Consider the following 20,110-nt stretch of genomic DNA (forward strand, 5'->3'; position numbering starts at 1 on the left):
TGCTCAAAAAGCTTTTTGATAATGAATTCAATTGAGTTAACTGATGCAAGGTTATTCAGATTTTCTGTTTCATTTTGTGTTAATTTTCTAAGTTGGATTCTACAAGAAATTTGTTCTTGTTTCTTTTAAGTCGTCAAATTTGTTGGCACCAAGTTGTTCCTAATAGTCTCTTCATTAAAACATTTTTTAAGTTTCTACAGTGATAATCCTCTTTCCACTCTAACCCCTGGAAACCACTGATCTTTTTATTTTCTCCATAATTTTGCCTTTTCCAGAATGCCACGTAATTAGAATCATACAATATGAAGTTTATTAAGACTGGCACTTAATAATGTGCATTTAAGTTTCTTTCATGTTTTTTCATGACTAGATAGCTCATTTCTTTTTAGCTCTGAATAATATTCTATTGTCTACATGTGCCATAGTCTATTTATTCATTTACCTACTGAAGGATAGCTTAGTTGTCCAGGTTTTAATAATTATAAGTAAAGCCACAATAAACATCTCTGTATAGGTTTTTATGGACATAAGTTTTCAGCTGCTTTGGGAAAATAACAAGAAACATTATTGCCACACCACGTAGCAAGAGTTTGTTTAGTTTTGTAATAAACTGTCAAACTGTCCTCCAAAGTAGCAGTGCCATTTCACAGTCCCACCAGCAATAAACGACTGTTCCTCTTTCTTCACATCCTCATCAGGATTTGATGGTGTTAGTGTTCTGGATTTTGGCCATTCTAATAGGTGTGTAGTAGTATCTCATTGTTTTAATTTGCATTTCTGTGATGTCATGATGAAAAACATCTTTTCATATGCTTATTTTACATCTGTATATCTTCTTTGGGGAGGTATCTGTTGAGGTCCTTGGTCTATTTTTTTTAATTGAGTTGTTTTCTTTTTTTTTTTTTCTTTTTCTTTTTTTGAGACAGAGTTTCGCTCTTGTTACCCAGGCTGGAGTGCAATGGTACGATCTCGGCTCACCGCAACCTCCGCCTCCTGGGTTCAGGCAATTCTCCTGCCTCAGCCTCCTGAGTAGCTGGGATTACAGGCACGTGCCACCATGCCCAGGTAATTTTTTGTATTTTTAGTAGAGACAGGGTTTCACCATGTTGACCAGGATGGTCTCGATCTCTTGACCTCGTGATCCACCCGCCTCGGCCTCCCAAAGTGCTGGGATTACAGGCGTGAGCCACTGCGCCTGGCCCGAGTTGCTTGTTTTCTTATTGTTGAGTCTTCAAAGTTCTTTGCATATTTTGAATAATAGTTCTTTATTAGATATATTTTCCCAGTTCATAATTTCTCTTTTCATTTTTTTGAAAGTGTCTTTTGTAGAGCAGGGATTTTTTGTTTTTATCAAGTTCAGCTTATCAATTGTTTCTTTCATAGATAGTGCCTTTGGTGTCATATGTAAAAAGCCATTGCCCACCCCAAGGTTATCTAGATTTTCTTCCATGTTATCTCCTAAAGGTTTTAGAGTTTTGTATTTTATATTTAGGTCTGGGAGCCAATTGAGTTAATTTTTGTGAAGGGTGTAAGGTCTGTGCCTAGATTCTTCCTCTCCTCTCCCCTCCCCCCTCCCCTCCCCTTCTCTCTTCTCTCTTTCCTTTTCTTCTCTCACATGTCTATCTATTACGGCACCATTTGCTGAAAGAATTTTTTTCTCCATTATATTTTCTTTGCTTCTTTGTCAAAAATCAGTTGAATGAATTGACATGGGTCTATTGCTGGGCTCTCTATTCTGTTCCACTGACCTATTTGTCTTTTATTTTGCCAATACCACACTCTCTTGAATGTTGTAGCTTTATATAATAGTGAGTCTTGAAGGCAGGCAGTATTAGTTGTCTAACTCTGCTCTTCTCCTTCGAGGCTGTGTTGGCTATTCTGGATTTTTTTCCTTTCCATGTAAACTTTACAGTTTGTTTACATGTACAAATTAATGTCCTAGGATTTTCGTTAAGATTGCATTGAACCTATAGATCAAGTTGGCAAACACTGACAACTGGACAATATCAGCCTTCCTATCCATGAACATGAAATACTTCTGCATTTATTTAGTTCTTTTTGGACTTTTTCATAAGATTTTAAAAGTTTTTTTCTCATGTAGATTTTATACGTACGTTCTTAGATTTATATCGAAGTATTTCATTTTGGGTGTGCTAATGTAAGTATTATTGTGCTTTTAATTTCAATTTTCACTTTTTTATTGCTGGCAATGTAGAAAAGCAATTGATTTTTATATATTAACTTTATATTCTGCAAACTTTCTATAATCACTTATTAGTTCCAAGAAAGTTTTAAATTAATTCTTGATTTTCCAAATAGATAATTATGTTATCCATAAACAGAGACAGGTTTATTTCTTCCTTCCCAATCTGGATACATTTTATTTCCTTTTCTTGTCTTATTGCATCAGCCAGAACTTCTAGTATGATGTCAAAAAGGAGTGGTGAGAGGGGACATCCTTGTTTTGCTGCTGGTCTTACTGGAAAAGCTTGAAGTTTCTTATAATTAAGTATAATGTTAGCTATATGTTTTCTTTTATAAGTGTTTTTAATCAAGTTAAGGAAGTTCCCCTCTATTCCTAGTTTTCTAAGTTTTTTTTAAATCATCAGTAATAAATGTTAGATTTTGAAAAATGCTTTTTCTGCATCTATTGATATGATCACATTTTTTTTTCTTCTTTAGCCTATTGATACAATGGCTCACATTAACTGATTTTCAAATGTTGAACCAGGCTCACATACCTGGAATAAATCCCACTTGGTAGTGGTTTATAATTTTTAAAACATATCTTTGGATTCTATTTGATAATATTTTGTTGAGGATTTTTGCAATTATGCTCATGAGAGATATTGGTGTGTAGTTTTCTTATAATGTCTTTTTCTATTTTGTTGTTATTAGGGCAATGCCAGCCTCATAGAATGGGATAGAAAGTATTCCCTCTTCTATCTTCTAAAAAAGATTGTAGATTGATATAATTTCTCCTTTAAATGTTTGGCAGAATTTACTAGTGAATCCATTTAGACCCAGTGGTCTCTGTTTTGAAAGATTATTAATTATTGATTTAATTTCTTTAATAAATATAGGTCTATTCAGATAATTTATTTCTTTTTGTGTGAGTTTTGGCAGATTATGTCTATCAGGGAATTGTTGCATTTCATCTAATAGGTTATCGTATCTGTGGAGATAAAGTTGCTCATGATATTCTTTTATTCTCCTTTCAATATCCATGGAATCCAGAGTGATAGTCTTTCTTTTCTTTCTCTTAATCTGTATCCTGTTTTTTTCTTAGCCTGGATGAAGGCTTATTAATTTTATTGATCTTTTCAATAAACAAGGTTTTGGTCTTGCTGGCTTTCTCTATTAATTTTCTACTTATAATTTCATTAATTTCTTTTCTGATTTTTAGCAATTCTTTTTTATGCTTATTTTGGATTTAATTTGCTTTTTTTTTTCTAGTTTCTTAAGGTAAAAGCTTAGAGTACTGATTTTAGATCTTTATTCTAGTATATATATTTGATACTATAACTTTCCCTCTAAGTACTATTTTCACTGCATCTCAGAAATTTTTAAAAAGTTTTTTTATTTTCATTCAGCTCAAAAATTTTAAAAAATTTATCTTAAAATTTCATCTTTGACTAATATGTTATTTATCAATGTATTATTTAATCTCCAAGTATTTGGGGGATTTTGCAGCTGTCTTTCTGGAAAGAGAAAAAAAAAGAAATTGGTTTCTAATTTATTTCTGTTGTGGTCTGAGAGCAGACCTTGTATAATTTCTATTATTTAAAATTTGTCGTAGTATGTTTTATGGCCCAGAATATGGTCTATCTTGGCAAATGTTTCATGTAAGCTTGAGGAAAATGTGCAACTGGCTGCTGTGTGATGAAGTAGTCTATAGATGTCAGTTATACCCAGTTTATTAACGTCCAGTTGTTGAATTCAACTATGACATTAGTAGGACTTTACCTGCATGATCAATTCATTTTTAATAGAGACATGTTGAAGTCTCTAAAGATAACAGTAAATTAATCTTATTTTTCTTTGAAGTTCTATCAGTTTTTGACTCATGTAGTTTTATGTTCTATTGCTGGGTGTATATTCATTAAGGATTGTTATATCATCTTGCAGAGTTAACTTCTTTATTACTATGCAATATCCCTCTTTATTTCTAATAATTTTACTTGTTATAAAATCTGCTGTGCCTCAAATTAATATAGCTACTGTCCCTTTCTTTTTATTAGTGTTAGCATGGTATATCTTTCTCAAATCCCTTACTTTTTCCCCACATCAATCTGGTATAATAGTATGCCAACATTGCAACAAGGTTTGAGAGAAGTGCATTTCACACATGATTGTAAAAAACTCAATCATTACACTTAGGAACCAAAAAAGGATTAAACCTTTTACTTTTTCTTGTATGTGCCTTATGGGCAACATACATTTGGGTCTTGTTTTTTGATCCACTCTGGCATTTTCTTCTGATTGGTGCATTTTGTTGTTGTTCCACACTCCATAGATATACTGTTCTGCTTGTTGTTGTTGTTGTTTTAAGTCTTTTTTTTCTCTCTGCTTATCAGTTTTGGAAGTTTCTATCAAGATAACTGCAAGCTCAGAGATTCTGTCCTCCACCATGTCCCGTCCACTAATAAGACCAAGGCATTCTTCATTTCTGTTACAATGTTTTTGAACTATAGCATTTCTTTTCAATTCTTTGTTAAAGTATCTATCTCTCTGCTCACATTGCCTATCTCTTCCAGCATGCTATCTACTTTATCCACTGGAGCCCTTACCATATTAATTATAGTTGCTTTAAATTCCCAGTCTGGCCAACAACAAATAGAGATTGAACAAGAAAAAACTCAACAAAGAGAAGCCCAGCACCAGATGGCTTCACAGCTGAATCCTACCAACTTTTCCAAAAAATAGACCTAGAGAGGATACTTTGAAACACATTTATAAAGCCAGCATCACCTTGACACCTAAGCCAAACAAAGGTATCATAAGAAAACTACAGGCCAATTTCTCTGATAAATATTGGTACAAATATCCTCAATAAAATATTAGTAAACCAAACTCAACATATCAATCAGATTTTACATCATAACCAAGTGGGATTTATCTCTCGCATGCAAGGCCAGTTTAACACTGTCAAATTAATCAATATAATATATCACATTAAGAGAATGAATGACAAAAGCCACGATCATCTCAATTGATGTGGAAAAAACATTCAACAAAGATCATCATTCTTTTTTGATTAAAACTCGTAACAGTTTAGATATAAAAGAAAAGTTTCTCAGCATGATAAAGACCATTTATGAAAAACCCACAGCTAACATTATAATCAATTGGAAAAAACTAAAAGCCTTTTCACTAGGCCTGGTCCTAGACAGGATGTTCACCCTCACTTTTATTCAACATAGTAATGGAAGTATTAGCAAGAGAAATCAGACAAGAAAAACAAATAAAAGGCATTCAAATAAGAAAAAAAAAAGTAAAATTATCTTTACTAGAGATGGCATAATCCTATATATATATTAAAAACCCCAAAGATCCCCAAAAAACTATTAGAACTAAAAAATAAATTTGGTAAAGTTGTAAGATACAATATCAACATACAAATGAGTAACATTTTTATACACACATATTGACCAAACCAAAAAAGAAGTCAAGAAATAGTCCCATTTATAATTATATCAAAAAATACCTAGGAATGAGTTTAATAAAAATGGTGAGAGATATACAATGAAAACTACTGAACAATGGTAAAACAAATTGAAGAAGACACACATAAATGGAAAATAACTTGTGCTCATAGATTGGAAGAGTCAATATTGTTAAAAATGTCCATACTGCCTAAAGCAATATACAGATTCAACACAACCCCTATCAAATCCCAATGGCATTCTTCACAGGAATAGAAAAAAATTTTTTGATGATATGGAGCCATAAAAGACCCAGAATAGCCAAAATAATTTTGAGAAATAAAAAGTTTGAGGCATCACATTTCTTGATTTTAAATTATATTACAATGTTATGCTAGTCAAAACAGTGTGCTACTGGCATAGAAACAGACACATAGACCAATGGAACAGAATAGAGAGCCCAGAAATAAATGGAAACATATATAGTCAACTCATTTTTGACAAGGGCACCAAGAAGACACAACTGACAACGAATAGTCTCTTCAATAGATGGTGCTGGGGGAGGAACACAGTGGCTCATGCCTATAATCTCAGCACTCAGGGACGTAGAAGCAGGAAGATTGCTTGAAGTCAGTAGTTTGAGACCAATCTGAAGAATAAAGTGAGAGTCTAGCTCTACAAAAAATTTAAAAATGATTAGCTGGGCATGGTGGTGTGTGCCTATAGTCTCAGCAACATGGGAGGCTAAGACAGGAGGATCTCTTGAGCCCAGGAGTTTGTGGTTGCAGTGAGTTAGGATCACACAACTGCACTCTAGCATGGGTGACAGAATGAGACCTTGTCAAAAAAAAATACAAAAACAAATGATTCTGGGAATACTGTATTTTCACATGCAAACAAATGGAACTGAACCTTTCGTTGTCTGACACCATACACAAAAATCCCTGAAAATGGATAAAATATCTAAACATATGACAAAAACCTATAGAACTCTCAGGAGAAAACACAGGAGAAAAGCTCCTGGACAGTGACCTTGGCAATAATTTTTTTTGGATATCTCATTAAAACTCAGGCCACAAAAGCAAAAATCCATCAGTTTTGAGGTACCAGATTAGTTTGTTTCTGACCGAAGTTTTTGTAAAATACAATAAAAATCTATTTTTACATCATGCTACTATCAACTTGCTACAAACATTTATAAATGCCTAATCTCAATTTCTAATCTCATTGTAAACAGTTCTGGAACTAATATCCACTACAGTTGCTTACTATAGAAACTGGCTTCCTAAACACATGTAGTATAGGCTTTATTTCCCCCTGCCTCACTTTTCCACTTCCCTACTGGTATTTTCTAGGATGACTTCCCAAATAAACTATTTCCTCTCAAATGCTTGCTTCCAATCTGTTTCTAGGAAAATCTAACCTGAAACCCTAGAAAATCCAGCTAACGTATCAAATATAACACTAATAGGAGTGGCCAGTACTGAGTCAATAAACAAATTAGAATGTTCTCTTTTAGTCAATGAAAATGAAACTCGTAATCTCTAGATGTTATACCACTGACTAGAATCTTTGAAGTTTAAAAAGAAAGAAACCAAAAACAAACGTCAGACCCATAATTTCACCCCAAAGTGAAGGGAAATCTGATCTTGGGATCCTGATTATATGCTACTACCATCCATCTGGTAAAAGGTTGCCATTTTCTTTGTGAGTCATGTGATTTAATGATTTCTTTTATAATATCACAGTAGGGCATCAAAACAATAACTATTTTTTTTTCCTTTGGCTTAAGTAGTGGCTTATAATTGAACATGAAATGTTTCTACATCAGTTAAAATAAACAGTCTCTTCCTTTTTGTCCTAAAATGCCCTTTCTTATCCTGGTGCTTAACTATAATCCTTCAATTTTAAAAAAAAGAATGAGTCTAAGGTCCAGAATGCAAAAATATCATCTAGTTTAGCTTGGAATTTTTAAAGGAAGTGTGCCCAGGATGAATTATTGGTATACTGAAAATCTTTTTAGTAATAATGTGTATTATATAGAGAAACTCACCAAGATTTTAACATCATGTAATAAGAAGTATATGACTTTTGAGTTTTAATCCTGACTGCTTTGGTTTGAATTCTGATTTTACCAGTTACTAAATATGGAATGTGTATGTTTCTGTAACAGATTAATGATTCTACATATTTCCTAGGGCTGTTGAAATGTTAATGAAATTACGATATATTTGAAAATATCTGGCTCAATTGAAGAGATAAAGAAATCAAAAATTATTTGAATGTCGAGTTTTACTCTGATTTCTTCTGTTAAGAAGAAGCATATGGAAAAATAAAAAATTATATTGGGGAGTAAAGTGTAGCATTTCAGTAAAGATGAGGATGATTCAGTGCTAGTGTTATTTGTTAGTGTCCTACCAGGTAAAACTTGACAGTCCCTCTTCTCTCTTCTTCTTCAACCAAAAGAACCTGCTCAGATAGAATGTGGTATATTAAACAGGAACCTCTCTGGCTTTCTTTGATTGTGCTCCATGGAATAAAATGAAACCCAAAAAAAAAAAAAAAAAAGAAAGAAAATGAAAATAATATCTGCTGCATATGAGGCCACAAGGACACTCAATGTAACCATGTCATAAATCATCAACAAGAAACGCCAGTGATGATCTATATGTCCAGGACAGTTTGGCTCATTAAAAATATCTAATGTCACCATTATAGCAACTCTTTGGGTCCTGGTTTCCTTTGTTCAGTGGTAATCGTCCTTCTGCTGAACCATTCATCTCTCCCAGAATTGTCCCCTGACTAGGAGGTGTGTACAGGCTCTAAGTTATGGGTTCTCAGCCTGGAAAACTCTTTGTTGCAGTTCAGTCGTGTTGTTAAAGTGAAGACCAACCAAAAGCACATAAGAAAGAAAAAGGCCCCTAGAAAAGTTGAATAAAAAATGGATGTTGATGAATATATTTTCACTTCTTGCTATGTTTCTTTAATAAAGAATAAATAATGAAAGAACTAGTTTCAGAGAATACTCATAAAAATATGACAACAGTGATGAAAAGGCCACGAGCATGATAATTTTAAGCGCTCAAATGCGGTATATCACAGGCTTCCACAATCATAAATAGGTCGCAGTGTAAACTTCATAATATAGTTTAAAGCAAGTGAATTAAAATGATTGTTTTCAGTCTTACCAGCTAAAATCAGTGCCCTGAAAAACAATATGCAACCTACAAAAATCATCACTATTTGACATATCCACTAGGACTACTGACAGCTGTGAGGTGGTACTGAAACTTTAAATGTTTAGTCCTTCTCGAGTTGGCAGTTAAATCTCCCACTGGAGATCTGTTTATGCACAAAAGAGATTAAGACATTTAGCTCAGAATTTGAGGGGGGAAAATAGAACAAAATGCAAAGGCTCAGCCCAAAGGAATACTATGAGTGAGTAAAAATAAAACAAGTAGCATTAATATTCTGATTTTCCTTCCCGTACTACTTATGGATCCCTTAGAAATACAACACACAAAGAAACATTCCAATAACATGAAGGATTTGATGTCAGCTTACAAGAGGAAAAAAATTAAAAAGCAGAGAACAGGACGCATTAAGAGGATTAGGAGCCGTAGGTGTAATAAATCTCTCTCCTGATGAGGTGTATGCAATCAAGGCTTTTTCTTGATTTGTAACTACCAAAGCAAGATGGCTGTTCTTACTCTCATTCACAGCATTATGTGATACAAAGATAAAACCCAACTTTTCAGGGACTAGAACACATGCAGTTTAACCAAAGCATCTACTTTGTCTTCCACAGGACCAAGGCGCCATCAATAGAAAGCAAAGTAATACTCTGTGGATCTGAAGCATTCAAGTTCTGTTTAATATTCATATAGCAGCTCTTGAATTCTTGACCATTTAAGTGGTCCCATTCAAATTCTCTTCTATCTGGTTGAGTCCACTTAAGTTGATAGCCAGTGGAGTTAATCATCTCAAGTCAGTACCTGCACTCTTAAAGGGGGGTGATCCAACATGATTTAATGCTTCCTCTTGGCTTCATCTCTTTTTTCTTTAAAGGTCACTCCTGGCCTGGCAGTTGAAAGTCCAGAGAGAATCCCTTCTGTCCCTTGAGGATAGTAACAGCACTGAGCCTCGTTAACAGCAGCTTGCAATAAGTCACTCCCAGTCTACTGTGCAATATTGTGGGACCAAATCCAATCAACCAAAAACTAGAAAGCCCTGCTTGGGTGGCAGATGCGAAAGTTAGCTCTTCAATTTTGCACATCACTAAATTATCTTTAATACAAGTGATGAGTAAAAAATGCATTAATTTCATGCCACAAGTTTGAATTTGCTTTCTGGTGCTGACAATGCAGTGGTTTCCGACGCCATATAGAATCTCTTATCTTACAGGCTATAATTTTTAGCATATCCTAGATATAGTGACATTTACACAGAGGTAAGACTTTAGAAAGCTTCAATTCATGCAGGTAGAAAACAAAGTCCATGCTCGAGCAGTTTGCTTTTTAAGTCATAGTCCACAGTTATTCCTGCAGCCTCTGCTCAGTTCTCAACAGAGATCTGCAGAACTGTTGATGCTTTTGCATGCTGGATCTGTCCTTTTACTTGTAGCAGGAATTCCTTGTTAACAGTCTTGGGAACATGAAGCCAGAACCCCATAGACATTTTCTCTAGTTTCTTTTGTCACACACTGCTCTGTAATTCAGGGAGTCTGGTCACGTGCAGTACATTTAGCCAGGGCAGATGTTTTGTGCCAGAATTCCCAAGGTTAAGATTTAAGATTTGGTTTAGCCCCTTAATGTTTATATCCTCATATTTAGTCACTGAGTTTGGCAGAAACATCTTTTCCAAATGTTCAAAGAAAAAAAATGGATACAGCTAAAAGCTCAATGCTTCCAATACTATTCATTCATTTTACCTCTTGTAAACTTCTACACCCAGAGCGCCAAACCAGACATTATGATGATTAAAATAAAGACACACAAATGTTTGCCATAGACAAATGAAATAAAGGATTGAGGGGATGACAATAGGGACAACAAACCACCCAACATTTTAAAAATGCCAAGACGGTAGAAGATTGTGGCCTCAAAAGATTGACAGAGAAAGACTGAGGTCTCTGAGACTAGTCAAGAGACTTATGAGAAAAGGTGAGACTGGGAGTAGGGAGACTTTTCAGTTGGTGGTGCTCAGAGAAAAGAATGAAGTCCTGGTGACCATTATGAGTTTTGGACTTGGATAAATGTGGGTCAAGTTCTGGCTAAGCCAATATCCTAGTTGCCATTTTAAATAACCTCCCGAAGCTTTAGTTTCTTAATCAGCAAAATGAAAATCATAATATAGATTACATAGTATTGGTAGGAGAATCAGATGAAGCATAAACGTTAGCCAGTGTTACATAACTGTTAGCTGAAGATACAGGAGCAGGAATGCATGAGACCTAAACAAAAGCCATCTGTCAGCCTGGTGGGGTCAGAGACAGCAATGCTGAGAGGTGATCTTGAAAATTTACATCGAGGCCAATTAAAAGTGGGCCTCAGATATCCAGCCAAAGAATTTATGTTGGGAGATAGGAACTCATGAGGAGTCACAGTTATGTGGGTAACATGATAAAATAAATGTTTTTGAGGTCAGACTAGAGAGGTGAAAAATGGTAGCCAAACTTTTTGACACCTTACTCTGTTCCAGGCACTGTATTAAGGCTGTAAGTGCTATCTCATTTAATGGTGCTACAAAGGAAGATGAGAGATGGATGAAACATTAGAAAAAGCTAAGGGGCAATGGGAGGAATGTAGCAGTAAGGGGGTGAGAAGCTTGAGAGGCATGATGGCTGTAGAGGAAGAGAGGTGGAGAAATATTGTAGACACCTGGAATGGGGACAGATGAGAGGGAAGGGTCTCACGTGGCTGATATCCTAAGGCTAGAGAGCCTGATTCCTTAATTGACATGAAAGCAACAAAAGGCAGATGCTGTGCCTAAGAGAATCTCCTTCTGACTCTTCCCTTCTTTTTTTTTTTTTTTTTTTGAGACAGAGTTTCCCTCTTGTTACCCAGGCTGGAGTGCAATGGCGCGATCTTGGCTCACCGCAACCTCCACCTCCTGGGTTCAGGCAATTCTCCTGCCCCAGCCTCCTGAGTAGCTGGGATTACAGGCACGTGCCACCATGCCCAGCTAATTTTTTGTATTTTTAGTAGACACGGGGCTTCACCATGTTGACCAGGATGGTCTCGATCTCTTGACCTCGTGATCCACCCGCCTCGGCCTCCCAAAGTGCTGGGATTACAGGCGTGAGCCACCACACCCGCCCCTCCCTTCTTTTTCTCTCTTGGTGTAGTTCTTCAGCCTCCTCTACTACAGTTTTTCACTTGTTTTTCTTTTTTTTTTTGTATGTTGTTCAAAACAATTGAGTTGAGTCCCTTGCTTTTTTTTTTTTTTGACAATGTGCATGTCCCAAGGCCCACTGCTTTTTTCCTTTTTTTTTTTTCAGTCATCGATTTCCAACACTCATCCTCCAAAGTGATATAACTGATCTTTTGATTTTTAAGTTTGCACTATATCTTCACGTACAAGTTTTACAAAGAACATGCGAAAAAAACCCCAAAGGCAAAAATGCCTCAGAATTTATGTAGGATGCACTGGGAAAACCATTATACTAAGATGGTTTCCAACTCCCCAGAATAAGAAGTAATTAAAAACTGATAATACAGTTTAGAAAAGGAGTAAGAAAACAAATATGTTTTTGAGCTGAGAAACACTCCAGGTTTTTCATTCCACAAGAATTATTTTATAGAAAAGTCATAAAGTACTGAAAATAGAGGTTTCTTCCTAGATATGTGATAAGTGGTAAGATGGGTCATAATTTTAAATAAACATGTGTGTGTGTCTTTATTTCAATATTTTATGAACACCCACCAATTATCCTTGAATGTGAATGTGATCATGTGGGTTTGCCATAGCTTGAGAGTGAGTAATTTCAATTATCCACTCCTGTCTGGGTATCTACAGTTGTCAAGGATCTAAATAACCCATACTAGATAAAATTAATTTCATATTTAAAAAAAAAAACCTCACCTGCATATTTAAAACACTTTGATTTAAAGCCATACAGAGAAAATTACCAAGTACCACTCAGTAAAATATGGGAATGAAGTATAGTAATGGAGAAAGTGGGGAGAAAAACGCCTGGGAATTCAGAGCTCCAAAATTTAAAACTATCAGTGCAAACTCATGTTGTCATGGAAACCCGATGCAATTGAGAGGCCAAGAAAGCCACTGCTTAGCTACAGCACACGGAAAGGTTCAGATGCTGTTCAGAACGACTGGAATTGTATGGGCAGATGACTCTCCCGGAAATCAGTAATTGAATTAGTGATGGCTCTAAAAATTACAAATAAGAGATCTGAATAATGAAAGTAAAGAAATGAGAATTTTAGGTAGTCCCAACTAGGAAAAAAATAAATACCTTGGCATGTATAGTACTAAATGGGAAAGAAATAGGTGAAAAAAAACCCACTAGGACCAGTGGTAAAAGGATCACATGTAATTTATATAGAAAAGGGAGAATGGCAAAATCAGTGAGGAACATGCTGTTATTGTAGTATTAATTACACTATAGTATGCTAATTGTTAATATATTTATCTCCCCAAAAGACGATGAGCTTCTTTAGAAAGGGATTGGACACATTTATCTTTACAATCCTTGGGCCAGCTTGAAGCATCCAACCAATATTTGGGGTGAATGGTAATAATCCTACTATTTATTTAAAAACAGACAGTGGTACAGTCACAGTAGTAAGTATATAGCTTATTTCATCCAGTCCTCACCACATCACCGGTACCATATCACCATTTCTCAGGGGAGACGATTTGAATCTCAGAAAGGTTAACTTGTCAGTGGTCACACAGCTAGGAAAGAGCCAAATGGGGATTCAAACCCAGATTTATTGACCCCAAAGCCCATGTTCTTGACAATACACTCCAATGAATAAATAAAAAGAAGACACTTAAAAAGTGAACTGGGGAAGTTAGGCTAATAGGTATAGCACTGCTATCATCCTTAGGTTTAGAATCGAAAGGGAACATAAAGACCCTGCAGGACCCTTTATTTCATGGATGAGGAGACTGAACTTCAGGGAGGCAGGGCAGTTTGGTCTCTAAGGTCTCATTTGTATCTTAAATGATCCAGTTCTGCTTCCTAAGAATTGCTCCCACAGTCAGGCTTACATACATTCTTCTAGTCTTTATGTGAAGGACCAGAAATCAAGTGTTTATGAGTGAGAAGAAAAATGAGAACACATTGAAGCCAGCCTCATCATACAGTCAGTACAAAGCACAATATGGAGATCTGTGCAAACACAAGCCCATTTTTTACTTCTAGCAGTCTAACTTCTCATGATGGCAGCATGCTTCGTTGCTTCAATACGCTTTTAAAATCAAGCTGATCTTTTTCTATTAAATCCTCTGATTTCCTCCTGTTCATTTAAATAGAATTTCTCTGGAATTAAGTGTCAAAAGTGTAGTGTGTTTTCCTGAATAAACAAAAGTAAAATGACTTTTAAAAATTTAAGGCAATCCATTTGATTCTCCAGTGAAGAAAATGATGGCGCTTTTTTCCATTTCTATAGATGTAGGGGTCCTCTAAGAAAGACCACTCTCCAGGCCTCCATCATTTGTTGAGGGCTCATGAAGGTCACGTGTATGAACTGATGCAGAGAGAAAAGGCGACAGCTGATAAATCCTATCTTGGCCTCTCACTGTAACCTGCTCTCCACTGCCTTCTGCATATTTCTCAACTAGAAAAAAACCTATTTATAGAATTCTCATGGGAAATAAAAGGTTTTTAAGAAGAAAGTTTCCCCTTCAGGCTTATGGGCATCTCAAGTTAATGGATTGTTTAAGGTTCCATAACCTTGGGCTTTATGGCATCCCATAGCCCTCCGCATTGCCCATGGCTAAATTAGCAGAACCTACCAAATAACAGGATACTTACTGGGACTTTTGTGCTGATTGTCGGGGCGCTACTGTTTGTAGCTCCATTATTAACTCCCTTCCTCCACCAACTACCCTCCAGTGAGCTCTAAAGTCAGTTTCTGGGAGCAGAACCAGGAAGAACCCAAAAGTTTTTCCCAAAATAATGGCACTACTACTGAATAAAACTGACCTAATAGAGCTCTTTGGAAAGACAGTTGGAAAAATTTGTAAATTCCAGCCATTCCTTAAAAAATGATCTTGCTACCATGCATTTCACAGCACACAACACTCAGTGAAACACAGTAAAGCCCCATTATAAAACACCTTGCCACTGAAGGGGTTACGCTGCAGATGAGGCCACACAAGGCAATACTTAAAGTGACTTGGAAAATAAAGATTTTGGATGTACGGAAGCAGAGAAGGAGATGCTAAAGGTGAAATAGGGAAGCTCTCTAGGTAATTTTGAAAGCTCCAATATTTACTAAACATCAGCCATATTCCAGGTACTGTGGTACGTCTGGGCTTAGTGCCAACAAACGAACACAGTCCTCCCTGGCGGGTGCTCAGGGCTAAAAACTAGATCTTGTTTCTCAAATGATTTTTTGATAATGAATACAATAGCTTATATTAAATGACTCAGAAAGTTGATAACATAAAACTTTCCTATAACAAGTGCTGTCATGGGAATCTGCTTTTCTCCCTATTTACAACTCTAATTCACAGTTTTTCAAATGGTAGCATTTTTAATATCACCTTGGATATTTAAAAAGGAATTTCTGAAGTCCCAACAAATGATTCCATTCTTAAATTATTAGTTTTATGAGAAACATATATACAGGCATGCTTCCTAGATAAAATGGGTTCAGTTCCAGACCACTGAAATAATGTGAATATCTCACAATAAAGTGAGTTCACGCAAGTTTTTTTTTTTTTTGGCTTCCTCGTGCATAAAAAAATATGTTTATACCATGATACAGTCTATTAAGTGTGCAATAGTGTTATGTCTATAAAAACTGTATACACATTAATTGAAAAATATTGCTAAAAAGTGCTCATAATCGTCTAAACCTCCAGTGAGACATTATCTTTTTGCTGTAGAGGGTCTTGCCTCTATGTTGATGATTGTTGACTGATCAGAGTGGTTTGCTGAAGACTGGAGAGGCTGTGGAAAGTTTTAAAAATAAGAACAATGAAATTTGCTACATCAGTTGATTTGTACTTTAATGAAAGGTTTTTCTATAGCATGTAATGTTGTTTGATAGCATTTTACCCACAATAATTCTCTTTCAAAATTGGAGTCAAACTCCTCACACCCTGCCACTGTCTTATCAATTAAGTTTATATAATATTCTAAATCCTTTGTTGTAATTTCAGCATTTCACAGCATGTCTACTAGGAATAGATTCTATCTCAAGAAACCACTTTCTTTGTTCATCCATAGAAAGCACCTCAGTGTGTTTGAGTTTTCTCAGGAGATTGCAGTAATTCAGGCACATTTTCAGGCCCCATTTGTAGTTCCAGTTCTTTTGTGATTTATACCATAATTTTAGTTACTTTCTCCACTAAAGTCTTTAATCCCTCAAAGTCATTTATGAAGGTTAGAATCAACTTCCTCCAAACTCCTGTTAATGTTGCTGTTTTCATCTCCTTCCATGAATCACAAATGATCTTAATGGCATCTAGAATAGTGAATCCTTTCCAGAAGGTTTTAAATTTACATTGCCCATATCCACTAGAGGGATCACAATCTATGGCAGCTATAGCCTCACCAGATATGTTTCTTAAATAAGACTTGAAAGAAGGAATTACTCCTTGATCCAGGGACTGCAGAATGACGTTGTGTTAGCAGGCATGAGAACACCATTAACCTCCTTCTGCATCTCCATCAGGGCACTTGAGTGACCAGGTCATCGACAGTGAATGGTATTTTGAGAGCAGTCTTTTTTTCTGGTCAGTAGGTCTCAAAAGTGAGCTTAAAATATTCAGTAAACGATGCTAGAAACATGTGCTGCCATCCAGGCTTTGTTGTGCCATTTATAGATCACAGGCAGAGTAGATTTAGAATAATTCTTAAGGATTCTAGAATATTGGGAATGGTAAATGAGCATTTACCTTCAACTTAAAGCGGTCAGCTGCATTAGCCCCTAACAAGAGAGTCAGCCTCTCCTTTGAAGATTTGAAGTCACACACTGACCTCTTCTCTAGCTATGAAAGCCCCAGATGGCATCATCTTCCAATAAAAAGCTGTTTTGTATACATTGAAAACCTGTTGTTTAGTGCAGCCATATTCATCAGTGATCTTAGCCATATCTTCTGGATAACTTCCAGCAATTTCTATTAATACATTAGTACTTTAATGAGCACATTTATGTTAAGGAGATAGCTTCTTTCTTTAAACTTTATCAACCAACTTCTGGCTTCCAACTTTTCTCCTGCAGCTTCCTCACCCCTATCAACCTTCTTATAATAGAATTGAAGAGAGTTGGGGAATTGCCCTAGATTAGGTTTTGCCTAGAGGAATGTTGTGGCTGGTTTAATCTTCTATCCAGACCATTAAAATTTTCTCCCTAACAGCAGTAAGGCTGTTTTGGTTTCTTATCATTTGTGTGTTCACTGTAGTAGCATTTTTAATTTCCTTCAATAACTTTTTTTTGCATTCACAACTTGGCTAACTGTTTGGTGCAAAAAAGGCCTAACTTTTAATTTATTTTGGCTATAGGCGTGCCTTCCTTACTAAGCTTAATCCATTCTAGCCTTTGATTTAAAATAAGAGATGTGACCCTTTCTTTCACTTGCTCACTTGTAGGCCATTGTAGGGTTAATAACTGACCTATAGTTGTCTCTCAGGGAATAGAGAGGCCCAAGAAGAGGAGAGACATGGGAGAATAGCCAGTCAGTGAAGCAGTCAGGACACACACATTTGTTAAGTTCACCGTCTTAAGTGGGTGTGGTTCAAAACAATTACAATAGCAAAGGTCACTACTTACCGATCACCATAACAGATATAACAATAATAATCATAAAAAGTTAGAAATATTGTGAGTATTATCAAAATGTAACACAGAGAAATGAAGTGAGCATATACTGTTGAAAAATGATGCTGATAGAGTTACTCGGTGCAGGGTTTCCCTAAAACTCAAAGTTGTTAAAACCATATTATCTGTAAAGTTTAATAAAGTGAAGCACAATAAAATGAGGTATTCCCGTACATCTATATCTGTAGCTATATCTAGAGAGACAGACAGACAGAGACAGAGAGAGAGTCAAATGTTTCTATACATTGTATATATAGAGGCAACACATTTTTGAAGACTAGTCTTTTTAAGTGTTCAGATTTTATGATTAAAGAATAGATGGTGGAAATGGGATGACTTTTTGACCTTCCCCATTTTGTACAAGAAAGGAAGGATTATGCCAACCTCAAGAGGAAAGCTCTTCATTGCAGAAAGCCTCTTCCTCTTCTCTCTACAAGTTCAGCTTCAGCTTCCATAGAGCTTAAACCATACCTATGATAAATAGAGCTCAAGCAATTAAATAATCACTGTGTCTGAAAGCTCTACAAAGAAAAGACAGAGTGCAAGGCATCAACAAACACCAAGTCAGAATAAAACTGCTTTCACCCAAGTTATCAGATGCATCCTGTTTTTTGTCATTCTGTCCCAGCTAAAAGAAGAGATTCTCGCTAATCTTAGAGAGAAAACAAAATGAATGACACTCGTGGTGTCCAGGCCTAGATGCAGCATCTTAAGAATGAGCAAGAAAGCCACTTCATGGAGAAATTAAGCCTCCTCTTTACAGCCTCTGAAAAGGAACTACTAATGTTCTTTCTCTTTCTGACACACTTGTTCTCTTCTTGAGAGTTCTTTTCAATCCTTACTGTTACTGTCATTATTTTTGTTCTTTGCCAAGAAAATTGGATGAGTTAAAAGTCATTTTCAATTGAATTTAAAGATTGTTCTACTCCAAGTTTTTCCTCACTTGTCTCATGTTATGTTTTCTCTTTAGAAAGGCGTAAGTGGTGAACATAACAAGGAAATTATTACAAGTACTACAGTAACGCTTTTTATTTTAAATGAACACCAACTTTAAAAGTCTAGGTGGCATTTGTGAAGTATAGCAATTAGACTGTGGATATTAGAATAATATGAGGCATTTTTTATAATAGGCTTATTGAGATATAATTTACATATCACACATTTCACTCATTTAAAGTGTACAGTTCAATGACTTAATATTTTCACAGTTACGCGAACATCAACACAATCAATTTTAGAATATTTTTACCATCCTCAAAAGAAATCCCCCTATTCCTTAGGGGCCGCTCTGTATTTCCCTCCAAACCCCTCAGCTCTAGGCAACTACTGATCTACTTTCTTTTCAATGAACTTACTTATTGGAGACATTTTACGTAAACTCAATCATAAAATATTTGGTGTTTTGGGACTGGGTTCTTTCACTTCGCAGAACGATCTCAAGGTTTATCTATGTTGTAGCATGTATCAATACTGCATTTCTTCTTATACTGAATAATAGCTCATTGTATGCATGTACCACATGTATTATCCATTTATCAATTGACAGACATTTGGATTGTTTTCAATTTGGGGTCTATGATGAGTAATGCCACTATGAACATTTGTGTATGAGATGTTTTTGGTTTTTACTGTACTTTAGATTCTGAGGTACATGTGCAGATCATACAAGATTGCTGCATAGGTACATTCACGGCAAGGTGGTTTGCTGCCACCATCCCCTGATCACCTATACCTGACATTTCTCCCCATTTATCCCTCCCCCACCCTCCCTCCCACTATCCCTCCCATAGCCCCCCAGCCACAACAGACCCCAGTGTGTGATGCTCCCCTCTTTGTGTCCAAGTGTTCTCATTGTTCAACACCCACCTCTGAGTGAGAACATGCGGTATTTGATTTTCTGTTCTTGTATTCGTTTGCTGACAATGATAGTTTCCAGGTTCATCCATTTCCCTACAAAGGACACAAACTCATCGTTTTTTATGGCTGCATAGTATTCTGTGGTGTATATGTGCCACATTTTCTTTGTCCAGTCTATCATTGATGGGCATTTGGGTTGGTTCTGGGTCTTTGCTATTGTAAACAGTGTTGTGATGAACATGGTGTGCGTGTGTCTTTATAATAGAATAATTTATAGCCCTTTGGATATATACCCAGTAATAGGATTGCTAGGTCAAATCGAATTTCTATTTCTAGATCCTTGAGGAATCACTACACTGTCTTCCACATTGGTTGAACTAATTTACACTTGCACCAACAGTGTAAAAGTGATCCTATTTCTCCACATCATCTCCAGCATCTGTTGTCTCCAGATTTTTTAATGATCGCCATTCCAACTGGTATGAGATGGTATCTCAATGTGGTTTTGATTTGCATTTCTCTAATGACCAGCATTTTTTCATATGTTTGTTGGCTTCATATATGTCTTCTTTTGAAAAGTGTCTGTTCATA

At 35.9% G+C, this 20,110-nt stretch overlaps 1 pseudogene; it reads right to left on the reverse strand.

The window, feature by feature from the left end:
• Nucleotides 1-4,285: 4,285 nt before the first annotated feature.
• Nucleotides 4,286-4,395, reverse strand: LOC135268732 (small nucleolar RNA U13; annotated as a pseudogene).
• Nucleotides 4,396-20,110: the final 15,715 nt, after the last annotated feature.

Source organism: Aotus nancymaae, unplaced genomic scaffold (assembly GCF_030222135.1).
Source record: "Aotus nancymaae isolate 86718 unplaced genomic scaffold, 86718_ANA_hifiasm-v0.15.2.pri h1tg000041l, whole genome shotgun sequence".
Classification (NCBI taxonomy): domain Eukaryota; kingdom Metazoa; phylum Chordata; class Mammalia; order Primates; family Aotidae; genus Aotus; species Aotus nancymaae.